Source organism: Lipotes vexillifer, unplaced genomic scaffold (genome assembly GCF_000442215.2).
Source record: "Lipotes vexillifer unplaced genomic scaffold, Lipotes_vexillifer_v1.1 scaffold1242, whole genome shotgun sequence".
Classification (NCBI taxonomy): Eukaryota; Metazoa; Chordata; class Mammalia; order Artiodactyla; family Lipotidae; genus Lipotes; species Lipotes vexillifer.
In genome coordinates, this window is record NW_006793169.1 from 163,547 (window position 1) to 170,311 (window position 6,765).

A 6,765-nucleotide genomic window follows, 5' to 3' on the forward strand; every position below is an offset into this window, starting at 1 on the left:
GCTATGCAATGTTAGGGCTGGCATCTAGAGAGCTAGCTGCTTTTTTTTTTTTGCGGTACGCGGGCCTCTCACTGTTGTGGCCTCTCCCCTTGCGGAGCACGCTATGCAATGTTAGGGCTGGCATCTAGAGAGCTAGCTGCTTTTTTTTTTTTGCGGTACGCGGGCCTCTCACTGTTGTGGCCTCTCCCATTGCGGAGCACAGGCTCCAGACGCGCAGGCTCAGCGGCCATGGCTCACGGGCCCAAGCCGCTCCGTGGCATGTGGGATCTTCCCAGACCGGGGCACAATCCCATGTCCCGTGCATCGGCAGGTGGATTCTCAACCACTGCCCCACCAGGGAAGCCCGCTAGCTGCTTTTTATAAGACTTTCAACTAATCTTGTTTTTAATCCACACCCCATTCAAAGTGACAGGTGCCTCCAATTCTGCAGCCGTTCTTGTCTTGCTTTATGGCTTTTCCGACTTCAGATGCTTAAATTTCAGCTTTCTCTGCTTTTTTAAGTTTCCACTTGTCCACCTGCTTGCCATTTTCTAAGTTGTATTCTAGCAGCAAACCACCTATCTGAAAAGACTACCTATCTCAGCCTCCTTTGCATATAGTTCTGGCCAAAGGGGAAATGCTATGAGAAACATCAGGAATGGCCCCTTAACGGGATTTGATTCGGCTGTGGAGCACATCCTTTTATCCTTGTCTTCTCCCTTCTTCCTACTGCCTGGAATGTGGACATGATAGCTAAAACGCCAGCAATTATCCTGAACTCATGAGGGAACCTTGAGGAAGGAAGCCACATACTGATGATGACAGAGCAGAAATATAAGAGCCTTGGTCCCTGGTGCCTGTGGAGTTACCCCGGACTAACGGCGGACTTCTTTTATACTAACAGTAATTCTGATAAATTCTATCATGTACAATTTCCTTCAAAAGAAGGGGAAAGATTATGATACATTGATAATTGTGTATATTGCATTACTGAGTATGTTGCTGACAGGACAGAACTTCTTTTTGACCAGGAGGATAAAAATAGACTTCTCTCTCCCTAACAGTTTTACATGTCTAGTGATTGGAAGAATTTCCAATAGACTGACTCATACCTCCTTTCCTTTTAATCTTTGTATATATGGTGCCATCCACTGCAGTATAAAGTCACATTGCAATGTAACCTCTGGCCCTGCACCTTTACATGACAGGATCCCAGGTGAGTTGGCACAGAGGGCAGTAGGAATATTCCTGGGAGCCATTTCTATTCCTGGATGGCTAGCAATACTTACCTCTACACAGAAATACTGCATCACACATAATCACATTCCACGAAACCCAAACCAATGTATGCTCAGTTCAACTTCCCATTAACTGGATCCCATTAACTGGCCACACTGTGGCCATTCCAATGTGACATGACTAAGGGAAGTCTATCAGAAGGAACATCAGAATGGAAGGAAATAGAGGTCTTAACTGATCGTGATGGAAATATCTTCGGCAAATTTTACTCAAACATATGACCACATGAGATCATGTCTAGGCCCTTAATGGGCTTGGAAGGAGTCTGTGTGAGGGACCCTGAAGCTTAAGCTCCATTAGCTTCACAGTATATCTGCCTTGGGTAGGACAGGTGGAATAACATTTAACAAACAGGAACACTTAGTTTATTTATGCTGTTGCAACCACAGTACCAGGAGAAACAACAGTCACTATGCCCAAAATTTCTTGTGTTGAATGGGACTCGGGGACATTCTTTTATTCACAAACCCAACACTTCTCTGTGGTCTTAATCACTGGCTTCGGCATAAATTCCTCCCAAATTTCACTTCTGTTTCTCCTTCTTTTTTTGTGTGTGGTTGCAGGAACTTCAAACTGTGAGGTCTCATCCTCTTTGTTGGACCTATTTCCAAGTATCTTGCTGACCAAGACACATTCTTATCAAATGAGTCATGTTTACCTAAACCTGCTAATTCAGTACAATTTATTTCTAACTTATTAATACACAAAGTAGTTTTCAAACACATAATATCCACATGATGCTTTAATCCTTTATATAACTTCTATCCAGATATATCATGCATAATTTTATACTCAGAAAAGTTCCATGTTTTATATACTTATAAATTTAATAAATTTCCTCAGAATATATTCTTCTTTTGATCAATTCTACACTTCATTATAAGTTAAAGAAAATGGCAGTGTAGCAATGGGATGGTGGATAATTTCTCTGGTATGAGTAGCAGAGGCTAAAAGTAGAACCATTACTACAGTACTTTTACCTTACAGAGCAATCGATATTTTTCATGAGATTTTTCCTCCGGATTGTTCTGCCAGCTTTTTAGGTTTTTCAACTTCCACAGGCTTGCTGTACTATCAGAATCGTGGGTTGGTTTAGCTGATTCTCTGTAGAGAATAACTGCTAATAATTGCTGTTTCAGAAAACAAGTCAACCAAAGTTAACTGACAAACACTTGCTGAGATTCTATATTGATTTAAAAATATACAATAAAGCAAATGGAAATCTTAGTACTGTCCAAAAGGGACATAAGAAGCACTTTATAGAAAGAATTTAGGAATTTGAAACCAGATTCTAGGTTAAGGTTTGAGGAGTTTGTTTATTTCACAGTGTTAGTATTTGAAGATCAAATTCTCTTGGCTTAGCAGCTATGATGGATCATCCTATTGTGCAATGTAGAAACTCAGGTTTAATATGATCTCACATAAAACTCATTTAGCCACTAATTGAAAATGGACAAAGAGGCTGGTCATGGATTGGCAATTTTGGCCTTTTTACTTATTTAATTTAGCCTAGCTTGTTTTCTTCAACTTCACCTTCATTGTGCATTCCTGGGTTAAAAAAAAAATGCATATTCGTTTGTGTGTTTAATTGTACTTATTGCATTTAATTTTAAATGCAATAAATTTTAATTTTAAAAATAAAGCTATTTAAATAAGACTACAGCAGTAGTAACATTTCACAGCTGCAAAATGTCTCCTTATTCCCCCTTTTTCTCTGTCTCCCCTTCATACACATTGCATTGTTTCTCTTAATAGTTTCTCTAGTATTCTAAAATTATGTGGTATAAGGTCTGTCTCTTTTAATGATGAATATAAACCTTGGACATTTCAGTGCAGTAACTCTGACTTCAGGCCTTTTATTCCCACTTCAAATATAATTTTGGTTCACTTCCATTCAGTGGTATACACTGTTCCACGATTAACTTTGTTCTGTGCTAAACTCTGGTACTAAATGTTATGTTCAAATCTGGGCTTCAAAGCTTTCAAAGCAACATGATAGATCCATATTACATGTCCTCATGACTGCAGAACTCGGCATGGTCAAGTGTTCCTGGAGAAAGAAACTGACCTCTTGGCAACAACAACTCTTGGGTAAAATTATAAACTAATTTTGGACAAGAAAAAAAACAAGAGCATCAATTGCTGCCATTTGGTATGAATTAGACAATGATAAAATATTTGTTTTTGTGAAATGATAATAGAAGTGACATTCTAGATTTTAAAAAATTGGCCAGCTATCATATTTGCCTGAAAAAATTAAAATATTGAATGAAATATCTCTTCTCTCATAATTCAGCTTGACTAAATGTTTCTCCTAAGCCATATTAATTTATAACAAAGGAAGCTAGTTTTAGTGAAGCTGAGTAGCTTATAATAATAACAATAATTAAATTTTGTTAGTTGACATAAAATGTATTAGAGCAAATAGGACTGTGAAATGCAGCTTTTGAGGAACACTTTAACCTGATTCATATTTATCACTATGAAAAAACATGAAATTTCAAGGAATGATCTCTTGAAAGGAAATGAACACTTTCAATTCTAATGTTATCATAAATGTATATTAAGAATTTTTCATTTCTCAAGAAAAATACTCGGAAAGCCTTTATGAAAAATTTATCTAATTCTGTTAGGTGTTTACCATACGTGTCTCTTTTTAGAAATACCTATTATTATAGCCTATAATGAAATATCAAAATAAATCATCTGCTTTACTGATATGTAGTTAGCTTGGACTGCTGGTGTTTGGTATGTGTTATGGACTGAACTGTGTTCCCCCAAATTCATAGGTTTAAGCCCTGACCTCCAGTGTGATTGTCTTTGGAGATAGGACCTTTAGGGAAGTAATAAAGGTTATATGAGGTCATAAGGATGGACTCCTTATCTAATAGGATTGGTGTCCTTATAAGTAGAAGAAAAGACACCAGATACCTCTCTTTTTCTCTTTCTCCACCCTACTCCCTCTCTTTCTCCCCAGCAGAGATGGAAGGTCATTTGAGGACAAAGTGAGAAAATGGCTGTCTGCAAGCCAGGAAGAGAGGCCTCACCAAATACCAATCCTGATAGCAACTTGATCTTGGACTTCTAGCCTCCAGAGCGGTGAGTAAATAAATTTCTGTTGTTCAAGCTACCTAGGCTCTGGTGTTTTGTTACGGCAGCCTGGGCAGACTAATATAGTAGATAAAGGCACAATACAGACATAAAAGGGCTGTACATTTTATAAAATTCTGAATCTGAAGATTGGCAAGGTCTGATGTGATGCCCAGTGTGGAGATGGCAGCACCAGATTCACCCTGGAAAGCATCAAAATACCACTTTTGAACAGAGGCGATATTTCCAGTTAAAACATTACAACATAAGTAATTTGATGGTGGTGATGCATCGACTTCATTCGGCTGGTCACTAAATTACAGATGCTAACAGTATTTCAAGAACTGCAGAAGAGACTGGGGACGTGCAATTTCTATTATTGTTGATATTTCGATTATTGTAGAAATTCTATTATTTTCTTTCAAAGCACTTTGGATGCCTGGACTTTTGCAAATGGAGAGATGCAAGGCAAGGGCTTGATACTCTTATAATTAACATTTTTGAGTGCTTACATGATTATACATGCCAGGCCCTGTTCCAAATGTTTACATAAACTGACTTTGTTTAATTCAGATAACAACCTACCTGTGAGATTGCTATAAAGGGACCATTACTTCCATTTTAGAGATGAGGAAACGTTTACGATGTATTACATTTAAAGATCAGAGGGACTTCCCTAGTGGTGCAGTGGTAAAGAAGCCGCCTGCCAATGCAGGGGGACATGGGTTCGATCCCTGGTCCGGGAAGATCCCACATGCCACGGAGCAACTAAGCCTGTGTGCCACAACTACTGAAGCCCACATAATCTAGGGCCTGCGTGTCACAACTACTGAGCCCACGTGCTGCAACTACTGAACCCCGCATACCTAGAGCCCGTGCTCTGCAACAAGAGAAGCCACCGCAATGAGAAACCCGCGCACTACAATGAAGAATAGCCCCCGCTCGCCACAACTAGAGAGAAAGCCTGCTCGCAGCAACAAAGACCCAACGCAGACAAAAATTTTAAAAAATAATAATAAATAAAAATCAGAAATAAGGAAAATGATATTTAAAAAGAAATTAAGAGAGCAAAAGGGAGAGTGGGGATGGGAGGAAACAATCAGAATCTAGGTTGAGCTAGGTCCTTTTTTCTCCCCACCCATGATCAACTAAATCACAGTGAAAAGCATGTCTTACTAGTAAATTGTGCTTTAAAAAAGAAAATATTTTATTGAAGCAGATAAGCAGTATGATTAAAGAATGGGATCCTAGGGGAGTATCTTTACCCTAGAATGGGTCTTACCCATAACTGAGTCTAATCTCCTCATTTTACAGGTGAGAACCTGAAGGACCCAAGGAGACACGGGTAAAGTGTCAAGGACCCGGATGAGATCCGTCTCTTGTTGCTACATAAACAGAGGCTACACAATTCACAGGCATGTTTTAAAATTGTGAACTCAACTATAATTTGTTACCATAACCACTAATATTCAAATGTTCTCAGCTACTTCTTAAGCTAAGCTAGGAACTATCCCTAGAGTTGAGCAGAGTCTCCTGAAACTTTTTAACTTGGAAATCACCATGCTATGGGAGAAATATCTACAGCACTTGGAAAGGCTTTGAGGTTCTTGCAGGCACTTCTTTTTCAATAAGCCACTTTATCGAGGTATGAATGACACATAAAGAGCTATACATATTTAACGTATATGACTTGATGATTTTGGAAATAAGTATATACCAGTGAGACTATCACCACAATCTATGCCATAAACATATCCGTCACCTTCAAAAGTTTCCTCCTGCCTTCTTTATTATTATTAATTTTTGTGAAAATGACACTTAACATAAGATCTACTCTCTTAGCCAATTCTTGATATTGTCAACACAGGCACTATGCTGTTCAATAGAAAAGGACTTTTTCTTCTTGCGTAACTGAAACTTTGTACCCTTTGACCACTTCTCTCCAGCCACTGAACCCTCTAGCTTTGCTCCCGTTTCAATTTAACCAAGTGCCAGAAGCTTATTTTGTGACATATTAACAAACAGTAAATATTTTAAATGTTATCTAGTAAAAAGACTTAACTTGGCTTTTGTATCTTTTCTGGTCTGCTACAAGTTTCCACCAGTGTCTCCTCTTTCCTTATTTTGGCCTCACACTTTGTAGCAAAACAGAAGAGGAAGCACTTTATGTAGAAGACCTTTGGGAACATTGTAATTGCATTTTTCCTAATCAGTTTTATTGGATATTTCCAGTTTGATTCCTATTTCATGTTCCATCATACCTCTAATTGTTAGATGTTTCCTAATTTTCAGACCACACATTTTAAACTTTACTTACGGCTCTTCATTACCACATCTTTTATAAAACATCTTGAGTATTTTAAGCACCCTGTGACCATCCACGTAATCCATTCCTGC